This window comes from Phalangium opilio, unplaced genomic scaffold, assembly GCF_054372755.1.
Source record: "Phalangium opilio isolate 3A_F unplaced genomic scaffold, DU_Popi_V2 ptg000360l_1, whole genome shotgun sequence".
NCBI classification, from domain to species: domain Eukaryota; kingdom Metazoa; phylum Arthropoda; class Arachnida; order Opiliones; family Phalangiidae; genus Phalangium; species Phalangium opilio.
Genome location: NW_028324230.1, coordinates 2,830,838 through 2,847,222, shown reverse-complemented (window position 1 = coordinate 2,847,222; position 16,385 = coordinate 2,830,838). Strand labels below are relative to the sequence as shown.

Genomic DNA, 16,385 nt, shown 5'->3' with positions numbered 1-16,385 from the left:
AATACTAATTCGAATTTAAATTAAGTGAGACAAATTAACCATCTTTTTAAAACAATAACAAAATGAAAATATGTTTGCTTTTTTCATATCTATTGGAATTTAAAAGAGGAAAAAAAAGTGAAAAAGCCAACGGCACGCAGTGTTCCTAAGTGGTCTCCCTCCCAAGTACTGACTGCGCTCGACGCTGCTCAACTTCGGTGATCGGACGAGAACCGGTGTTTTCAGCGTGATATGGCCGTTGCCGAGAGTGCTATTTAATAATTCGAATTTAATTAACCTTCATCTTTATAAATCAATAAGAAAAAGAAGATATGTTTGCTTTTTTCATATCTCATGGAATTTAAAAGAGGAAATAAAAGTGAAAAAGCCAACGGCACGCAAAGTTTCCAAGTACTGACTGCGCTCGACGCTGCTTAACTTCGGTGATCGGACGAGAACCGGTGTTTTCAGCGTGATATGGCCGTTGCCGAGAGTGCTAGATAATAATTCGAATTTAAATTAAGTGAGACAAATTAACCATCATCTTTTTGAAACAATAACAAAAAGAAAATATGTTTGCTTTTTTCACATCTATTGGAATTTAAAAGATGAAAAAAAAAGTGAAAAAGCCAACGGCACGCAGTGTTCCTAAGTGGTCTCCCTCCCAAGTACTGACTGAGCTCGACGCTGCTTAACTTCGGTGATCGGACGAGAACCGGTGTTTTCAGCGTGATATGGCCGTTGCCGAGAGTGCTATTTAATACTAATTCGAATTTAAATTAAGTGAGACAAATTAACCTTCATCTTTTTAAAACAATAACAAAAAGAAAATATGTTTGCTTTTTTCATATCTATTGGAATTTAAAAGAGGAAAAAGAAGTGAAAAAGCCAACGGCACGCAGTGTTCCTAAGTGGTCTCCCTCCCAAATACTGACTGCGCTCGACGCTGCTCAACTTCGGTGCTCGGACGAGAACCGGTGTTTTCAGCGTGATATGGCCGTTGCCGAGAGTGATATTTAATAATTCGAATTTAATTAACCTTCATCTTTATAAATCAATAAGAAAAAGAAGATATGTTTGCTTTTTTCATATCTCATGGAATTTAAAAGAGGAAATAAAAGTGAAAAAGCCAACGGCACGCAAAGTTTCCAAGTACTGACTGCGCTCGACGCTGCTTAACTTCGGTGATCGGACGAGAACCGGTGTTTTCAGCGTGATATGGCCGTTGCCGAGAGTGCTAGATAATAATTCGAATTTAAATTAAGTGAGACAAATTAACCATCATCTTTTTAAAACAATAACAAAAAGAAAATATGTTTGCTTTTTTCATATCTATTGGAATTTAAAAGAGGAAAAAAGTGAAAAAGCCAACGGCACGCAGTGTTCCTAAGTGGTCTCCCTCCCAAGTACTGACTGCGCTCGACGCTGCTGAACTTCGGTGATCGGACGAGAACCGGTGTTTTCAGCGTGATATGGCCGTTGCCGAGAGTGCCATTTAATAATTCGAATTTAAATTAAGTGAGACAAATTAACCTTCATCTTTTAAAAACAATAACAAAAAGAAAATATGTTTGCTTTTTTCATATCTATTGGAATTTAAAAGAGGAAAGAAAAGTGAAAAAGCCAACGGCACGCAGTGTTCCTAAGTGGTCTCCCTACCAAGTACTGACTGCGCTCGACGCTGCTTAACTTCGGTGATCGGACGAGAACCGGTGTTTTCAGCGTGATATGGCCGTTGCCGAGAGTGCTATTTAATACTAATTCGAATTTAAATTAAGTGAGACAAATTAACCATCTTTTTAAAACAATAACAAAATGAAAATATGTTTGCTTTTTTCATATCTATTGGAATTTAAAAGAGGAAAAAAAAGTGAAAAAGCCAACGGCACGCAGTGTTCCTAAGTGGTCTCCCTCCCAAGTACTGACTGCGCTCGACGCTGCTTAACTTCGGTGATCGGACGAGAACCGGTGTTTTCAGCGTGATATGGCCGTTGCCGAGAGTGCTAGATAATAATTCGAATTTAAATTAAGTGAGACAAATTAACCATCATCTTTTTAAAACAATAACAAAAAGAAAATATGTTTGCTTTTTTCATATCTATTGGAATTTAAAAGAGGAAAAAAAGTGAAAAAGCCAACGGCACGCAGTGTTCCTAAGTGGTCTCCCTCCCAAGTACTGACTGCGCTCGACGCTGCTTAACTTCGGTGATCGGACGAGAACCGGTGTTTTCAGCGTGATATGGCCGTTGCCGAGAGTGCCATTTAATAATTCGAATTTAAATTAAATGAGACAAATTAACCTTCATCTTTTAAAAACAATAACAAAAAGAAAATATGTTTGCTTTTTTCATATCTAATGGAATTTAAAAGAGGAAAGAAAAGTGAAAAAGCCAACGGCACGCAGTGTTCCTAAGTGGTCTCCCTCCCAAGTACTGACTGCGCTCGACGCTGCTTAACTTCGGTGATCGGACGAGAACCGGTGTTTTCAGCGTGATATGGCCGTTGCCGAGAGTGCTATTTAATACTAATTCGAATTTAAATTAAGTGAGACAAATTAACCATCTTTTTAAAACAATAACAAAATGAAAATATGTTTGCTTTTTTCATATCTATTGGAATTTAAAAGAGGAAAAAAAAGTGAAAAAGCCAACGGCACGCAGTGTTCCTAAGTGGTCTCCCTCCCAAGTACTGACTGCGCTCGACGCTGCTTAACTTCGGTGATCGGACGAGAACCGGTGTTTTCAGCGTGATATGGCCGTTGCCGAGAGTGCTAGATAATAATTCGAATTTAAATTAAGTGAGACAAATTAACCATCATCTTTTTAAAACAATAACATAAAGAAAATATGTTTGCTTTTTTCATATCTATTGGAATTTAAAAGAGGAAAAAAAGTGAAAAAGCCAACGGCACGCAGTGTTCCTAAGTGGTCTCCCTCCCAAGTACTGACTGCGCTCGACGCTGCTTAACTTCGGTGATCGGACGAGAACCGGTGTTTTCAGCGTGATATGGCCGTTGCCGAGAGTGCCATTTAATAATTCGAATTTAAATTAAGTGAGACAAATTAACCTTCATCTTTTAAAAACAATAACAAAAAGAAAATATGTTTGCTTTTTTCATATCTATTGGAATTTAAAAGAGGAAAGAAAAGTGAAAAAGCCAACGGCACGCAGTGTTCCTAAGTGGTCTCCCTCCCAAGTACTGACTGCGCTCGACGCTGCTTAACTTCGGTGATCGGACGAGAACCGGTGTTTTCAGCGTGATATGGCCGTTGCCGAGAGTGCTATTTAATACTAATTCGAATTTAAATTAAGTGAGACAAATTAACCATCTTTTTAAAACAATAACAAAATGAAAATATGTTTGCTTTTTTCATATCTATTGGAATTTAAAAGAGGAAAAAAAAGTGAAAAAGCCAACGGCACGCAGTGTTCCTAAGTGGTCTCCCTCCCAAGTACTGACTGCGCTCGACGCTGCTCAACTTCGGTAATCGGACGAGAACCGGTGTTTTCAGCGTGATATGGCCGTTGCCGAGAGTGCTATTTAATAATTCGAATTTAATTAACCTTCATCTTTATAAATCAATAAGAAAAAGAAGATATGTTTGCTTTTTTCATATCTCATGGAATTTAAAAGAGGAAATAAAAGTGAAAAAGCCAACGGCACGCAAAGTTTCCAAGTACTGACTGCGCTCGACGCTGCTTAACTTCGGTGATCGGACGAGAACCGGTGTTTTCAGCGTGATATGGCCGTTGCCGAGAGTGCTAGATAATAATTCGAATTTAAATTAAGTGAGACAAATTAACCTTCATCTTTTAAAAACAATAACAAAAAGAAAATATGTTTGCTTTTTTCACATCTATTGGAATTTAAAAGATGAAAAAAAAAGTGAAAAAGCCAACGGCACGCAGTGTTCCTAAGTGGTCTCCCTCCCAAGTACTGACTGAGCTCGACGCTGCTTAACTTCGGTGATCGGACGAGAACCGGTGTTTTCAGCGTGATATGGCCGTTGCCGAGAGTGCTATTTAATACTAATTCGAATTTAAATTAAGTGAGACAAATTAACCTTCATCTTTTTAAAACAATAACAAAAAGAAAATATGTTTGCTTTTTTCATATCTATTGGAATTTAAAAGAGGAAAAAGAAGTGAAAAAGCCAACGGCACGCAGTGTTCCTAAGTGGTCTCCCTCCCAAGTACTGACTGCGCTCGACGCTGCTTAACTTCGGTGATCGGACGAGAACCGGTGTTTTCAGCGTGATATGGCCGTTGCCGAGAGTGCTAGATAATAATTCGAATTTAAATTAAGTGAGACAAATTAACCATCATCTTTTTGAAACAATAACAAAAAGAAAATATGTTTGCTTTTTTCACATCTATTGGAATTTAAAAGATGAAAAAAAAAGTGAAAAAGCCAACGGCACGCAGTGTTCCTAAGTGGTCTCCCTCCCAAGTACTGACTGAGCTCGACGCTGCTTAACTTCGGTGATCGGACGAGAACCGGTGTTTTCAGCGTGATATGGCCGTTGCCGAGAGTGCTATTTAATACTAATTCGAATTTAAATTAAGTGAGACAAATTAACCTTCATCTTTTTAAAACAATAACAAAAAGAAAATATGTTTGCTTTTTTCATATCTATTGGAATTTAAAAGAGGAAAAAGAAGTGAAAAAGCCAACGGCACGCAGTGTTCCTAAGTGGTCTCCCTCCCAAATACTGACTGCGCTCGACGCTGCTCAACTTCGGTGCTCGGACGAGAACCGGTGTTTTCAGCGTGATATGGCCGTTGCCGAGAGTGCTATTTAATAATTCGAATTTAATTAACCTTCATCTTTATAAATCAATAAGAAAAAGAAGATATGTTTGCTTTTTTCATATCTCATGGAATTTAAAAGAGGAAATAAAAGTGAAAAAGCCAACGGCACGCAAAGTTTCCAAGTACTGACTGCGCTCGACGCTGCTTAACTTCGGTGATCGGACGAGAACCGGTGTTTTCAGCGTGATATGGCCGTTGCCGAGAGTGCTAGATAATAATTCGAATTTAAATTAAGTGAGACAAATTAACCATCATCTTTTTAAAACAATAACAAAAAGAAAATATGTTTGCTTTTTTCATATCTATTGGAATTTAAAAGAGGAAAAAAAGTGAAAAAGCCAACGGCACGCAGTGTTCCTAAGTGGTCTCCCTCCCAAGTACTGACTGCGCTCGACGCTGCTCAACTTCGGTGATCGGACGAGAACCGGTGTTTTCAGCGTGTTATGGCCGTTGCCGGGAGTGCTATTTAATAATTCGAATTTAATTAACCTTCATCTTTATAAATCAATAAGAAAAAGAAGATATGTTTGCTTTTTCATATCTCATGGAATTTAAAAGAGGAAATAAAAGTGAAAAAGCCAACGGCACGCAAAGTTTCCAAGTACTGACTGCGCTCGACGCTGCTTAACTTCGGTGATCGGACGAGAACCGGTGTTTTCAGCGTGAGCTGGCCGTTGCCGAGAGTGCTAGATAATAATTCGAATTAAAATTAAGTGAGACAAATTAACCATCATCTTTTTGAAACAATAACAAAAAGAAAATATGTTTGCTTTTTTCACATCTATTGGAATTTAAAAGATGAAAAAAAAAGTGAAAAAGCCAACGGCACGCAGTGTTCCTAAGTGGTCTCCCTCCCAAGTACTGACTGAGCTCGACGCTGCTTAACTTCGGTGATCGGACGAGAACCGGTGTTTTCAGCGTGATATGGCCGTTGCCGAGAGTGCTATTTAATACTAATTCGAATTTAAATTAAGTGAGACAAATTAACCTTCATCTTTTTAAAACAATAACAAAAAGAAAATATGTTTGCTTTTTTCATATCTATTGGAATTTAAAAGAGGAAAAAGAAGTGAAAAAGCCAACGGCACGCAGTGTTCCTAAGTGGTCTCCCTCCCAAATACTGACTGCGCTCGACGCTGCTCAACTTCGGTGCTCGGACGAGAACCGGTGTTTTCAGCGTGATATGGCCGTTGCCCAGAGTGCTATTTAATAATTCGAATTTAATTAACCTTCATCTTTATAAATCAATAAGAAAAAGAAGATATGTTTGCTTTTTTCATATCTCATGGAATTTAAAAGAGGAAATAAAAGTGAAAAAGCCAACGGCACGCAAAGTTTCCAAGTACTGACTGCGCTCGACGCTGCTTAACTTCGGTGATCGGACGAGAACCGGTGTTTTCAGCGTGATATGGCCGTTGCCGAGAGTGCTAGATAATAATTCGAATTTAAATTAAGTGAGACAAATTAACCATCATCTTTTTGAAACAATAACAAAAAGAAAATATGTTTGCTGTTTTCACATCTATTGGAATTTAAAAGATGAAAAAAAAAGTGAAAAAGCCAACGGCACGCAGTGTTCCTAAGTGGTCTCCCTCCCAAGTACTGACTGAGCTCGACGCTGGTTAACTTCGGTGATCGGACAAGAACCGGTGTTTTCAGCGTGATATGGCCGTTGCCGAGAGTGCTATTTAATACTAATTCGAATTTAAATTAAGTGAGACAAATTAACCTTCATCTTTTTAAAACAATAACAAAAAGAAAATATGTTTGCTTTTTCCATATCTATTGGAATTTAAAAGATGAAAAAAAAAGTGAAAAAGCCAACGGCACGCAGTGTTCCTAAGTGGTCTCCCTCCCAAGTACTGACTGAGCTCGACGCTGCTTAACTTCGGTGATCGGACGAGAACCGGTGTTTTCAGCGTGATATGGCCGTTGCCGAGAGTGCTATTTAATACTAATTCGAATTTAAATTAAGTGAGACAAATTAACCTTCATCTTTTTAAAACAATAACAAAAAGAAAATATGTTTGCTTTTTTCATATCTATTGGAATTTAAAAGAGGAAAAAGAAGTGAAAAAGCCAACGGCACGCAGTGTTCCTAAGTGGTCTCCCTCCCAAGTACTGACTGCGCTCGACGCTGCTTAACTTCGGTGATCGGACGAGAACCGGTGTTTTCAGCGTGATATGGCCGTTGCCGAGAGTGCTAGATAATAATTCGAATTTAAATTAAGTGAGACAAATTAACCATCATCTTTTTGAAACAATAACAAAAAGAAAATATGTTTGCTTTTTTCACATCTATTGGAATTTAAAAGATGAAAAAAAAAGTGAAAAAGCCAACGGCACGCAGTGTTCCTAAGTGGTCTCCCTCCCAAGTACTGACTGAGCTCGACGCTGCTTAACTTCGGTGATCGGACGAGAACCGGTGTTTTCAGCGTGATATGGCCGTTGCCGAGAGTGCTATTTAATACTAATTCGAATTTAAATTAAGTGAGACAAATTAACCTTCATCTTTTTAAAACAATAACAAAAAGAAAATATGTTTGCTTTTTTCATATCTATTGGAATTTAAAAGAGGAAAAAGAAGTGAAAAAGCCAACGGCACGCAGTGTTCCTAAGTGGTCTCCCTCCCAAATACTGACTGCGCTCGACGCTGCTCAACTTCGGTGCTCGGACGAGAACCGGTGTTTTCAGCGTGATATGGCCGTTGCCGAGAGTGCTATTTAATAATTCGAATTTAATTAACCTTCATCTTTATAAATCAATAAGAAAAAGAAGATATGTTTGCTTTTTTCATATCTCATGGAATTTAAAAGAGGAAATAAAAGTGAAAAAGCCAACGGCACGCAAAGTTTCCAAGTACTGACTGCGCTCGACGCTGCTTAACTTCGGTGATCGGACGAGAACCGGTGTTTTCAGCGTGATATGGCCGTTGCCGAGAGTGCTAGATAATAATTCGAATTTAAATTAAGTGAGACAAATTAACCATCATCTTTTTAAAACAATAACAAAAAGAAAATATGTTTGCTTTTTTCATATCTATTGGAATTTAAAAGAGGAAAAAAAGTGAAAAAGCCAACGGCACGCAGTGTTCCTAAGTGGTCTCCCTCCCAAGTACTGACTGCGCTCGACGCTGCTCAACTTCGGTGATCGGACGAGAACCGGTGTTTTCAGCGTGTTATGGCCGTTGCCGGGAGTGCTATTTAATAATTCGAATTTAATTAACCTTCATCTTTATAAATCAATAAGAAAAAGAAGATATGTTTGCTTTTTCATATCTCATGGAATTTAAAAGAGGAAATAAAAGTGAAAAAGCCAACGGCACGCAAAGTTTCCAAGTACTGACTGCGCTCGACGCTGCTTAACTTCGGTGATCGGACGAGAACCGGTGTTTTCAGCGTGAGCTGGCCGTTGCCGAGAGTGCTAGATAATAATTCGAATTAAAATTAAGTGAGACAAATTAACCATCATCTTTTTGAAACAATAACAAAAAGAAAATATGTTTGCTTTTTTCACATCTATTGGAATTTAAAAGATGAAAAAAAAAGTGAAAAAGCCAACGGCACGCAGTGTTCCTAAGTGGTCTCCCTCCCAAGTACTGACTGAGCTCGACGCTGCTTAACTTCGGTGATCGGACGAGAACCGGTGTTTTCAGCGTGATATGGCCGTTGCCGAGAGTGCTATTTAATACTAATTCGAATTTAAATTAAGTGAGACAAATTAACCTTCATCTTTTTAAAACAATAACAAAAAGAAAATATGTTTGCTTTTTTCATATCTATTGGAATTTAAAAGAGGAAAAAGAAGTGAAAAAGCCAACGGCACGCAGTGTTCCTAAGTGGTCTCCCTCCCAAATACTGACTGCGCTCGACGCTGCTCAACTTCGGTGCTCGGACGAGAACCGGTGTTTTCAGCGTGATATGGCCGTTGCCCAGAGTGCTATTTAATAATTCGAATTTAATTAACCTTCATCTTTATAAATCAATAAGAAAAAGAAGATATGTTTGCTTTTTTCATATCTCATGGAATTTAAAAGAGGAAATAAAAGTGAAAAAGCCAACGGCACGCAAAGTTTCCAAGTACTGACTGCGCTCGACGCTGCTTAACTTCGGTGATCGGACGAGAACCGGTGTTTTCAGCGTGATATGGCCGTTGCCGAGAGTGCTAGATAATAATTCGAATTTAAATTAAGTGAGACAAATTAACCATCATCTTTTTGAAACAATAACAAAAAGAAAATATGTTTGCTGTTTTCACATCTATTGGAATTTAAAAGATGAAAAAAAAAGTGAAAAAGCCAACGGCACGCAGTGTTCCTAAGTGGTCTCCCTCCCAAGTACTGACTGAGCTCGACGCTGGTTAACTTCGGTGATCGGACAAGAACCGGTGTTTTCAGCGTGATATGGCCGTTGCCGAGAGTGCTATTTAATACTAATTCGAATTTAAATTAAGTGAGACAAATTAACCTTCATCTTTTTAAAACAATAACAAAAAGAAAATATGTTTGCTTTTTCCATATCTATTGGAATTTAAAAGAGGAAAAAGAAGTGAAAAAGCCAACGGCACGCAGTGTTCCTAAGTGGTCTCCCTCCCAAGTACTGACTGCGCTCGACGCTGCTCAACTTCGGTGATCGGACGAGAACCGGTGTTTTCAGCGTGATATGGCCGTTGCCGAGAGTGCTATTTAATAATTCGAATTTAATTAACCTTCATCTTTATAAATCAATAAGAAAAAGAAGATATGTTTGCTTTTTTCATATCTCATGGAATTTTAAAGAGGAAATAAAAGTGAAAAAGCCAACGGCACGCAAAGTTTCCAAGTACTGACTGCGCTCGACGCTGCTTAACTTCGGTGATCGGACGAGAACCGGTGTTTTCAGCGTGATATGGCCGTTGCCGAGAGTGCTAGATAATAATTCGAATTTAAATTAAGTGAGACAAATTAACCATCATCTTTTTAAAACAATAACAAAAAGAAAATATGTTTGCTTTTTTCATATCTATTGGAATTTAAAAGAGGAAAAAAAGTGAAAAAGCCAACGGCACGCAGTGTTCCTAAGTGGTCTCCCTCCCAAGTACTGACTGCGCTCGACGCTGCTCGACTTCGGTGATCGGACGAGAACCGGTGTTTTCAGCGTGATATGGCCGTTGCCGAGAGTGCTATTTAATAATTCGAATTTAATTAACCTTCATCTTTATAAATCAATAAGAAAAAGAAGATATGTTTGCTTTTTTCATATCTCATGGAATTTAAAAGAGGAAATAAAAGTGAAAAAGCCAACGGCACGCAAAGTTTCCAAGTACTGACTGCGCTCGACGCTGCTTAACTTCGGTGATCGGACGAGAACCGGTGTTTTCAGCGTGATATGGCCGTTGCCGAGAGTGCTAGATAATAATTCGAATTTAAATTAAGTGAGACAAATTAACCATCATCTTTTTAAAACAATAACAAAAAGAAAATATGTTTGCTTTTTTCATATCTATAGGAATTTAAAAGAGGAAAAAAAGTGAAAAAGCCAACGGCACGCAGTGTTCCTAAGTGGTCTCCCTCCCAAGTACTGACTGCGCTCGACGCTGCTTAACTTCGGTGATCGGACGAGAACCGGTGTTTTCAGCGTGATATGGCCGTTGCCGAGAGTGCTATTTAATAATTCGAATTTAAATTAAGTGATACAAATTAACCTTCATCTTTTAAAAACAATAACAAAAAGAAAATATGTTTGCTTTTTTCATATCTATTGGAATTTAAAAGAGGAAAAAGAAGTGAAAAAGCCAACGGCACGCAGTGTTCCTAAGTGGTCTCCCTCCCAAATACTGACTGCGCTCGACGCTGCTCAACTTCGGTGCTCGGACGAGAACCGGTGTTTTCAGCGTGATATGGCCGTTGCCCAGAGTGCTATTTAATAATTCGAATTTAATTAACCTTCATCTTTATAAATCAATAAGAAAAAGAAGATATGTTTGCTTTTTTCATATCTCATGGAATTTAAAAGAGGAAATAAAAGTGAAAAAGCCAACGGCACGCAAAGTTTCCAAGTACTGACTGCGCTCGACGCTGCTTAACTTCGGTGATCGGACGAGAACCGGTGTTTTCAGCGTGATATGGCCGTTGCCGAGAGTGCTAGATAATAATTCGAATTTAAATTAAGTGAGACAAATTAACCATCATCTTTTTGAAACAATAACAAAAAGAAAATATGTTTGCTGTTTTCACATCTATTGGAATTTAAAAGATGAAAAAAAAAGTGAAAAAGCCAACGGCACGCAGTGTTCCTAAGTGGTCTCCCTCCCAAGTACTGACTGAGCTCGACGCTGGTTAACTTCGGTGATCGGACAAGAACCGGTGTTTTCAGCGTGATATGGCCGTTGCCGAGAGTGCTATTTAATACTAATTCGAATTTAAATTAAGTGAGACAAATTAACCTTCATCTTTTTAAAACAATAACAAAAAGAAAATATGTTTGCTTTTTCCATATCTATTGGAATTTAAAAGAGGAAAAAGAAGTGAAAAAGCCAACGGCACGCAGTGTTCCTAAGTGGTCTCCCTCCCAAGTACTGACTGCGCTCGACGCTGCTCAACTTCGGTGATCGGACGAGAACCGGTGTTTTCAGCGTGATATGGCCGTTGCCGAGAGTGCTATTTAATAATTCGAATTTAATTAACCTTCATCTTTATAAATCAATAAGAAAAAGAAGATATGTTTGCTTTTTTCATATCTCATGGAATTTTAAAGAGGAAATAAAAGTGAAAAAGCCAACGGCACGCAAAGTTTCCAAGTACTGACTGCGCTCGACGCTGCTTAACTTCGGTGATCGGACGAGAACCGGTGTTTTCAGCGTGATATGGCCGTTGCCGAGAGTGCTAGATAATAATTCGAATTTAAATTAAGTGAGACAAATTAACCATCATCTTTTTAAAACAATAACAAAAAGAAAATATGTTTGCTTTTTTCATATCTATTGGAATTTAAAAGAGGAAAAAAAGTGAAAAAGCCAACGGCACGCAGTGTTCCTAAGTGGTCTCCCTCCCAAGTACTGACTGCGCTCGACGCTGCTCGACTTCGGTGATCGGACGAGAACCGGTGTTTTCAGCGTGATATGGCCGTTGCCGAGAGTGCTATTTAATAATTCGAATTTAATTAACCTTCATCTTTATAAATCAATAAGAAAAAGAAGATATGTTTGCTTTTTTCATATCTCATGGAATTTAAAAGAGGAAATAAAAGTGAAAAAGCCAACGGCACGCAAAGTTTCCAAGTACTGACTGCGCTCGACGCTGCTTAACTTCGGTGATCGGACGAGAACCGGTGTTTTCAGCGTGATATGGCCGTTGCCGAGAGTGCTAGATAATAATTCGAATTTAAATTAAGTGAGACAAATTAACCATCATCTTTTTAAAACAATAACAAAAAGAAAATATGTTTGCTTTTTTCATATCTATAGGAATTTAAAAGAGGAAAAAAAGTGAAAAAGCCAACGGCACGCAGTGTTCCTAAGTGGTCTCCCTCCCAAGTACTGACTGCGCTCGACGCTGCTTAACTTCGGTGATCGGACGAGAACCGGTGTTTTCAGCGTGATATGGCCGTTGCCGAGAGTGCTATTTAATAATTCGAATTTAAATTAAGTGATACAAATTAACCTTCATCTTTTAAAAACAATAACAAAAAGAAAATATGTTTGCTTTTTTCATATCTATTGGAATTTAAAAGAGGAAAAAAAAGTGAAAAAGCCAACGGCACGCAGTGTTCCTAAGTGGTCTCCCTCCCAAGTACTGACTGCGCTCGACGCTTCTTAACTTCGGTGATCGGACGAGAACCGGTGTTTTCAGCTTGATATGGCCGTTGCCGAGAGTGCTATTTAATAATTTGAATTTAATTAACCTTCATCTTTATAAAACAATAACAAAAAGAAGATATGTTTGCTTTTTTCATATCTATTGGAATTTAAAAGAGGAAAAAAAAGTGAAAAAGCCAACGGCACGCAGTGTTCCTAAGTGGTCTCCCTCCCAAGTACTGACTGCGCTCGACGCTGCTCGACTTCGGTGATCGGACGAGAACCGGTGTTTTCAGCGTGATATGGCCGTTGCCGAGAGTGCTATTTAATAATTCGAATTTAATTAACCTTCATCTTTATAAATCAATAAGAAAAAGAAGATATGTTTGCTTTTTTCATATCTCATGGAATTTAAAAGAGGAAATAAAAGTGAAAAAGCCAACGGCACGCAAAGTTTCCAAGTACTGACTTCGCTCGACGCTGCTTAACTTCGGTGATCGGACGAGAACCGGTGTTTTCAGCGTGATATGGCCGTTGCCGAGAGTGCTAGATAATAATTCGAATTTAAATTAAGTGAGACAAATTAACCATCATCTTTTTAAAACAATAACAAAAAGAAAATATGTTTGCTTTTTTCATATCTATAGGAATTTAAAAGAGGAAAAAAAGTGAAAAAGCCAACGGCACGCAGTGTTCCTAAGTGGTCTCCCTCCCAAGTATTGACTGCGCTCGACGCTGCTTAACTTCGGTGATCGGACGAGAACCGGTGGTTTCAGCGTGATATGGCCGTTGCCGAGAGTGCTATTTAATAATTCGAATTTAAATTAAGTGATACAAATTAACCTTCATCTTTTAAAAACAATAACAAAAAGAAAATATGTTTGCTTTTTTCATATCTATTGGAATTTAAAAGAGGAAAAAAAAGTGAAAAAGCCAACGGCACGCAGTGTTCCTAAGTGGTCTCCCTCCCAAGTACTGACTGCGCTCGACGCTTCTTAACTTCGGTGATCGGACGAGAACCGGTGTTTTCAGCTTGATATGGCCGTTGCCGAGAGTGCTATTTAATAATTTGAATTTAATTAACCTTCATCTTTATAAAACAATAACAAAAAGAAGATATGTTTGCTTTTTTCATATCTGATGGAATTTAGAAGAGGAAACAAAAGTGAAAAAGCCAACGGCACGCAGAGTTTCCAAGTACTGACTGCGCTCGACGCTGCTTAACTTCGGTGATCGGACGATAACCGGTGTTATCAGCTTGATATAGCCGTTGCCGAGAGTGCTAGATAATAATTCGAATTTAAATTAAGTGAGACAAATTGACCTTCATCTTTTTAATACAATAACAAAAAGAAAATATGTTTGCTTTTTTCATATCTATAGGAATTTAAAAGAGGAAAAAAAAAGTGAAAAAGCCAACGGCACGCAGTGTTCCTAAGTGGTCTCCCTCCCAAGTACTGACTGCGCTCGACGCTGCTTAACTTCGGTGATCGGACGAGAACCGGTGTTTTCTGCGTGATATGGCCGTTGCCGAGAGTGCTAGATAATAATTCGAATTTAAATTAAGTGAGACAAATTAACCTTCATCTTTTTAAAACAATAACAAAAAGAAAACATGTTTCCTTTTTTCATATCTATTGGAATTTAAAAGAGGAAAAAAAAGTGAAAAAGCCAACGGCACGCAATGTTCCTAAGTGGTCTCCCTCCCAAGTACTGACTGTGCTCGACGCTGCTTAACTTCGGTGATCGGACGAGAACCGGTGTTTTCAGCGTGATATGGCCGTTGCCGAGAGTGCTATTTAATACTAATTCGAATTTAAATTAAGTGAGACAAATTAACCTTCATCTTTTTAAAACAATAACAAAAAGAAAATATGTTTGCTTTTTTCATATCTATTGGAATTTAAAAGAGGAAAAAAAAGTGAAAAAGCCAACGGCACGCAGTGTTCCTAAGTGGTCTCCCTCCCAAGTACTGACTGCGCTCGACGCTGCTCAACTTCGGTGATCGGACGAGAACCGGTGTTTTGAGCGTGACATGGCCGTTGCCGAGAGTGCTAGATAATAATTCGAATTTAAATTAAGTGAGACAAATTAACCTTCATCTTTTTAAAACAATAACAAAAAGAAAATATGTTTCCTTTTTTCATATCTATTGGAATTCAAAAGAGGAAAAAAAAGTGAAAAAGCCAACGGCACGCAGTGTTCCTAAGTGGTCTCCCTCCCAAGTACTGACTGCGCTCGACGCTGCTTAACTTCGGTGATCGGGCGAGAACCGGTGTTTTCAGCGTGATATGGCCGTTGCCGAGAGTGCTATTTAATACTAATTCGAATTTAAATTAAGTGAGACAAATTAACCTTCATCTTTTTAAAACAATAACAAAAAGAAAATATGTTTGCTTTTTTCATATCTATTGGAATTTAAAAGAGGAAAAAAAAGTGAAAAAGCCAACGGCACGCAGTGTTCCTAAGTGGTCTCCCTCCCAAGTACTGACTGCGCTCGACGCTGCTCAACTTCGGTGATCAGACGAGAACCGGTGTTTTCAGCGTGATATGGCCGTTGCCGAGAGTGCTATTTAATAATTTGAATTCAATTAACCTTCATCTTTATAGAACAATAACAAAAAGAAGATATGTTTGCTTTTTTCATATCTGATGGAATTTAAAAGAGGAAACAAAAGTGAAAAAGCCAACGGCACGCAGAGTTTCCAAGTACTGACTGCGCTCGACGCTGCTTAACTTCGGTGATCGGACGATAACCGGTGTTATCAGCTTGATATAGCCGTTGCCGAGAGTGCTAGATAATAATTCGAATTTAAATTAAGTGAGACAAATTGACCTTCATCTTTTTAAAACAATAACAAAAAGAAAATATGTTTGCTTTTTTCATATCTATAGGAATTTAAAAGAGGAAAAAAAAGTGAAAAAGCTAACGGCACGCAGTGTTCCTAAGTGGTCTCCCTCCCAAGTACTGACTGCGCTCGACTTTGCTTAACTTCGGTGATCGGACGAGAACCGGTGTTTTCAGCGTGATATGGCCGTTGCCGAGAGTGCTAGATAATATTTCGAATTTAAATTAAGTGAGACAAATTAACCATCATCTTTTTAAAACAATAACAAAAAGAAAATAGGTTTGCTTTTTTCATATCTGTTGGAATTTAAAAGAGGAAAAAAAAGTGAAAAAGCCAACGGCACGCAGTGTTCCTAAGTGGTCTCCCTCCCAAGTACTGACTGCGCTCGACGCTTCTTAACTTCGGTGATCGGACGAGAACCGGTGTTTTCAGCGTCATATGGCCGTTGCCGAGAGTGCTAGATTATAATTCGAATTTAAATTAAGTGAGACAAATTAACCATCATCTTTTTAAAACAATAACAAAAAGAAAATATGTTTGCTTTTTTCATATCTATTGGAATTTAAAAGAGGAAAAAAAAGTGAAAAAGCCAACGGCACGCAGTGTTCCTAAGTGGTCTCCCTCCCAAGTACTGACTGCGCTCGACGCTTCTTAACTTCGGTGATCGGACGAGAACCGGTGTTTTCAGCGTCATATGGCCGTTGCCGAGAGTGCTAGATTATAATTCGAATTTAAATTAAGTGAGACAAATTAACCATCATCTTTTTAAAACAATAACAAAAAGAAAATATGTTTGCTTTTTTCATATCTATTGGAATTTAAAAGAGGAAAAAAAAGTGAAAAAGCCAACGGCACGCAGTGTTCCTAAGTGGTCTCCCTCCCAAGTACTGACTGCGCTCGACGCTTCTTAACTTCGGTGATCGGACGAGAACCGGTGTTTTCAGCGTCATATGGCCGTTGCCGAGAGTGCTA

At 38.5% G+C, this 16,385-nt stretch overlaps 24 non-coding genes and 38 pseudogenes across 24 annotated transcripts; all 62 read right to left on the bottom strand.

Annotated features, from left to right (window-relative positions):
• Positions 1-124: 124 nt before the first annotated feature.
• LOC149599412 (5S ribosomal RNA) lies at positions 125-243 on the bottom strand. Its single transcript, XR_016378600.1, has one exon. It is a non-coding gene; the product is annotated as a 5S ribosomal RNA (ribosomal RNA).
• Positions 244-365: 122 nt separating this feature from the next.
• On the bottom strand, positions 366-468 carry LOC149599411 (5S ribosomal RNA; annotated as a pseudogene).
• A 138-nt stretch (positions 469-606) lies between these two features.
• On the bottom strand, positions 607-725 carry LOC149599410 (5S ribosomal RNA). The gene has a single exon (XR_016378389.1). It is a non-coding gene; the product is annotated as a 5S ribosomal RNA (ribosomal RNA).
• Positions 726-865: 140 nt separating this feature from the next.
• On the bottom strand, positions 866-984 carry LOC149599409 (5S ribosomal RNA; annotated as a pseudogene).
• Positions 985-1,106: 122 nt separating this feature from the next.
• LOC149599408 (5S ribosomal RNA) lies at positions 1,107-1,209 on the bottom strand (annotated as a pseudogene).
• Positions 1,210-1,344: 135 nt separating this feature from the next.
• On the bottom strand, positions 1,345-1,463 carry LOC149599407 (5S ribosomal RNA). The gene has a single exon (XR_016378686.1). It is a non-coding gene; the product is annotated as a 5S ribosomal RNA (ribosomal RNA).
• A 137-nt stretch (positions 1,464-1,600) lies between these two features.
• On the bottom strand, positions 1,601-1,719 carry LOC149599406 (5S ribosomal RNA). The gene has a single exon (XR_016379097.1). It is a non-coding gene; the product is annotated as a 5S ribosomal RNA (ribosomal RNA).
• Positions 1,720-1,856: 137 nt separating this feature from the next.
• Positions 1,857-1,975, bottom strand: LOC149599405 (5S ribosomal RNA). Its single transcript, XR_016378538.1, has one exon. It is a non-coding gene; the product is annotated as a 5S ribosomal RNA (ribosomal RNA).
• A 136-nt stretch (positions 1,976-2,111) lies between these two features.
• LOC149599404 (5S ribosomal RNA) lies at positions 2,112-2,230 on the bottom strand. Its single transcript, XR_016378527.1, has one exon. It is a non-coding gene; the product is annotated as a 5S ribosomal RNA (ribosomal RNA).
• A 137-nt stretch (positions 2,231-2,367) lies between these two features.
• Positions 2,368-2,486, bottom strand: LOC149599403 (5S ribosomal RNA). Its single transcript, XR_016378516.1, has one exon. It is a non-coding gene; the product is annotated as a 5S ribosomal RNA (ribosomal RNA).
• A 137-nt stretch (positions 2,487-2,623) lies between these two features.
• Positions 2,624-2,742, bottom strand: LOC149599402 (5S ribosomal RNA). The gene has a single exon (XR_016378505.1). It is a non-coding gene; the product is annotated as a 5S ribosomal RNA (ribosomal RNA).
• A 136-nt stretch (positions 2,743-2,878) lies between these two features.
• On the bottom strand, positions 2,879-2,997 carry LOC149599401 (5S ribosomal RNA). The gene has a single exon (XR_016378494.1). It is a non-coding gene; the product is annotated as a 5S ribosomal RNA (ribosomal RNA).
• A 137-nt stretch (positions 2,998-3,134) lies between these two features.
• LOC149599400 (5S ribosomal RNA) lies at positions 3,135-3,253 on the bottom strand. Its single transcript, XR_016378482.1, has one exon. It is a non-coding gene; the product is annotated as a 5S ribosomal RNA (ribosomal RNA).
• A 137-nt stretch (positions 3,254-3,390) lies between these two features.
• LOC149599399 (5S ribosomal RNA) lies at positions 3,391-3,509 on the bottom strand (annotated as a pseudogene).
• Positions 3,510-3,631: 122 nt separating this feature from the next.
• Positions 3,632-3,734, bottom strand: LOC149599398 (5S ribosomal RNA; annotated as a pseudogene).
• A 138-nt stretch (positions 3,735-3,872) lies between these two features.
• On the bottom strand, positions 3,873-3,991 carry LOC149599397 (5S ribosomal RNA). Its single transcript, XR_016378388.1, has one exon. It is a non-coding gene; the product is annotated as a 5S ribosomal RNA (ribosomal RNA).
• Positions 3,992-4,131: 140 nt separating this feature from the next.
• Positions 4,132-4,250, bottom strand: LOC149599396 (5S ribosomal RNA). The gene has a single exon (XR_016378471.1). It is a non-coding gene; the product is annotated as a 5S ribosomal RNA (ribosomal RNA).
• Positions 4,251-4,388: 138 nt separating this feature from the next.
• Positions 4,389-4,507, bottom strand: LOC149599395 (5S ribosomal RNA). The gene has a single exon (XR_016378387.1). It is a non-coding gene; the product is annotated as a 5S ribosomal RNA (ribosomal RNA).
• Positions 4,508-4,647: 140 nt separating this feature from the next.
• LOC149599394 (5S ribosomal RNA) lies at positions 4,648-4,766 on the bottom strand (annotated as a pseudogene).
• A 122-nt stretch (positions 4,767-4,888) lies between these two features.
• Positions 4,889-4,991, bottom strand: LOC149599393 (5S ribosomal RNA; annotated as a pseudogene).
• Positions 4,992-5,127: 136 nt separating this feature from the next.
• On the bottom strand, positions 5,128-5,246 carry LOC149599392 (5S ribosomal RNA; annotated as a pseudogene).
• A 362-nt stretch (positions 5,247-5,608) lies between these two features.
• Positions 5,609-5,727, bottom strand: LOC149599391 (5S ribosomal RNA). The gene has a single exon (XR_016378386.1). It is a non-coding gene; the product is annotated as a 5S ribosomal RNA (ribosomal RNA).
• Positions 5,728-5,867: 140 nt separating this feature from the next.
• On the bottom strand, positions 5,868-5,986 carry LOC149599390 (5S ribosomal RNA; annotated as a pseudogene).
• Positions 5,987-6,108: 122 nt separating this feature from the next.
• On the bottom strand, positions 6,109-6,211 carry LOC149599389 (5S ribosomal RNA; annotated as a pseudogene).
• A 138-nt stretch (positions 6,212-6,349) lies between these two features.
• LOC149599388 (5S ribosomal RNA) lies at positions 6,350-6,468 on the bottom strand (annotated as a pseudogene).
• Positions 6,469-6,609: 141 nt separating this feature from the next.
• LOC149599387 (5S ribosomal RNA) lies at positions 6,610-6,728 on the bottom strand. The gene has a single exon (XR_016378385.1). It is a non-coding gene; the product is annotated as a 5S ribosomal RNA (ribosomal RNA).
• Positions 6,729-6,868: 140 nt separating this feature from the next.
• Positions 6,869-6,987, bottom strand: LOC149599386 (5S ribosomal RNA). Its single transcript, XR_016378460.1, has one exon. It is a non-coding gene; the product is annotated as a 5S ribosomal RNA (ribosomal RNA).
• A 138-nt stretch (positions 6,988-7,125) lies between these two features.
• Positions 7,126-7,244, bottom strand: LOC149599385 (5S ribosomal RNA). The gene has a single exon (XR_016378384.1). It is a non-coding gene; the product is annotated as a 5S ribosomal RNA (ribosomal RNA).
• Positions 7,245-7,384: 140 nt separating this feature from the next.
• LOC149599384 (5S ribosomal RNA) lies at positions 7,385-7,503 on the bottom strand (annotated as a pseudogene).
• A 122-nt stretch (positions 7,504-7,625) lies between these two features.
• On the bottom strand, positions 7,626-7,728 carry LOC149599383 (5S ribosomal RNA; annotated as a pseudogene).
• A 136-nt stretch (positions 7,729-7,864) lies between these two features.
• LOC149599382 (5S ribosomal RNA) lies at positions 7,865-7,983 on the bottom strand (annotated as a pseudogene).
• A 362-nt stretch (positions 7,984-8,345) lies between these two features.
• LOC149599381 (5S ribosomal RNA) lies at positions 8,346-8,464 on the bottom strand. Its single transcript, XR_016378382.1, has one exon. It is a non-coding gene; the product is annotated as a 5S ribosomal RNA (ribosomal RNA).
• A 140-nt stretch (positions 8,465-8,604) lies between these two features.
• Positions 8,605-8,723, bottom strand: LOC149599380 (5S ribosomal RNA; annotated as a pseudogene).
• A 122-nt stretch (positions 8,724-8,845) lies between these two features.
• On the bottom strand, positions 8,846-8,948 carry LOC149599379 (5S ribosomal RNA; annotated as a pseudogene).
• A 138-nt stretch (positions 8,949-9,086) lies between these two features.
• Positions 9,087-9,205, bottom strand: LOC149599378 (5S ribosomal RNA; annotated as a pseudogene).
• Positions 9,206-9,345: 140 nt separating this feature from the next.
• Positions 9,346-9,464, bottom strand: LOC149599377 (5S ribosomal RNA). Its single transcript, XR_016378598.1, has one exon. It is a non-coding gene; the product is annotated as a 5S ribosomal RNA (ribosomal RNA).
• Positions 9,465-9,586: 122 nt separating this feature from the next.
• LOC149599376 (5S ribosomal RNA) lies at positions 9,587-9,689 on the bottom strand (annotated as a pseudogene).
• Positions 9,690-9,825: 136 nt separating this feature from the next.
• On the bottom strand, positions 9,826-9,944 carry LOC149599375 (5S ribosomal RNA; annotated as a pseudogene).
• A 122-nt stretch (positions 9,945-10,066) lies between these two features.
• Positions 10,067-10,169, bottom strand: LOC149599374 (5S ribosomal RNA; annotated as a pseudogene).
• Positions 10,170-10,305: 136 nt separating this feature from the next.
• Positions 10,306-10,424, bottom strand: LOC149599373 (5S ribosomal RNA). Its single transcript, XR_016378449.1, has one exon. It is a non-coding gene; the product is annotated as a 5S ribosomal RNA (ribosomal RNA).
• Positions 10,425-10,561: 137 nt separating this feature from the next.
• LOC149599372 (5S ribosomal RNA) lies at positions 10,562-10,680 on the bottom strand (annotated as a pseudogene).
• Positions 10,681-10,802: 122 nt separating this feature from the next.
• On the bottom strand, positions 10,803-10,905 carry LOC149599371 (5S ribosomal RNA; annotated as a pseudogene).
• A 138-nt stretch (positions 10,906-11,043) lies between these two features.
• Positions 11,044-11,162, bottom strand: LOC149599370 (5S ribosomal RNA; annotated as a pseudogene).
• Positions 11,163-11,302: 140 nt separating this feature from the next.
• Positions 11,303-11,421, bottom strand: LOC149599369 (5S ribosomal RNA). The gene has a single exon (XR_016378597.1). It is a non-coding gene; the product is annotated as a 5S ribosomal RNA (ribosomal RNA).
• A 122-nt stretch (positions 11,422-11,543) lies between these two features.
• On the bottom strand, positions 11,544-11,646 carry LOC149599368 (5S ribosomal RNA; annotated as a pseudogene).
• Positions 11,647-11,782: 136 nt separating this feature from the next.
• Positions 11,783-11,901, bottom strand: LOC149599367 (5S ribosomal RNA; annotated as a pseudogene).
• A 122-nt stretch (positions 11,902-12,023) lies between these two features.
• On the bottom strand, positions 12,024-12,126 carry LOC149599366 (5S ribosomal RNA; annotated as a pseudogene).
• Positions 12,127-12,262: 136 nt separating this feature from the next.
• LOC149599365 (5S ribosomal RNA) lies at positions 12,263-12,381 on the bottom strand. The gene has a single exon (XR_016378438.1). It is a non-coding gene; the product is annotated as a 5S ribosomal RNA (ribosomal RNA).
• Positions 12,382-12,518: 137 nt separating this feature from the next.
• LOC149599364 (5S ribosomal RNA) lies at positions 12,519-12,637 on the bottom strand (annotated as a pseudogene).
• A 122-nt stretch (positions 12,638-12,759) lies between these two features.
• LOC149599363 (5S ribosomal RNA) lies at positions 12,760-12,878 on the bottom strand (annotated as a pseudogene).
• Positions 12,879-13,000: 122 nt separating this feature from the next.
• LOC149599362 (5S ribosomal RNA) lies at positions 13,001-13,103 on the bottom strand (annotated as a pseudogene).
• Positions 13,104-13,239: 136 nt separating this feature from the next.
• Positions 13,240-13,358, bottom strand: LOC149599361 (5S ribosomal RNA; annotated as a pseudogene).
• Positions 13,359-13,495: 137 nt separating this feature from the next.
• On the bottom strand, positions 13,496-13,614 carry LOC149599360 (5S ribosomal RNA; annotated as a pseudogene).
• A 363-nt stretch (positions 13,615-13,977) lies between these two features.
• Positions 13,978-14,096, bottom strand: LOC149599359 (5S ribosomal RNA). Its single transcript, XR_016378209.1, has one exon. It is a non-coding gene; the product is annotated as a 5S ribosomal RNA (ribosomal RNA).
• A 137-nt stretch (positions 14,097-14,233) lies between these two features.
• On the bottom strand, positions 14,234-14,352 carry LOC149599358 (5S ribosomal RNA; annotated as a pseudogene).
• Positions 14,353-14,492: 140 nt separating this feature from the next.
• LOC149599357 (5S ribosomal RNA) lies at positions 14,493-14,611 on the bottom strand (annotated as a pseudogene).
• A 137-nt stretch (positions 14,612-14,748) lies between these two features.
• On the bottom strand, positions 14,749-14,867 carry LOC149599356 (5S ribosomal RNA). Its single transcript, XR_016378252.1, has one exon. It is a non-coding gene; the product is annotated as a 5S ribosomal RNA (ribosomal RNA).
• Positions 14,868-15,007: 140 nt separating this feature from the next.
• LOC149599355 (5S ribosomal RNA) lies at positions 15,008-15,126 on the bottom strand (annotated as a pseudogene).
• A 362-nt stretch (positions 15,127-15,488) lies between these two features.
• On the bottom strand, positions 15,489-15,607 carry LOC149599354 (5S ribosomal RNA; annotated as a pseudogene).
• A 137-nt stretch (positions 15,608-15,744) lies between these two features.
• LOC149599353 (5S ribosomal RNA) lies at positions 15,745-15,863 on the bottom strand (annotated as a pseudogene).
• Positions 15,864-16,000: 137 nt separating this feature from the next.
• Positions 16,001-16,119, bottom strand: LOC149599352 (5S ribosomal RNA; annotated as a pseudogene).
• A 137-nt stretch (positions 16,120-16,256) lies between these two features.
• Positions 16,257-16,375, bottom strand: LOC149599351 (5S ribosomal RNA; annotated as a pseudogene).
• Between the last annotated feature and the right edge of the window lie 10 nt (positions 16,376-16,385).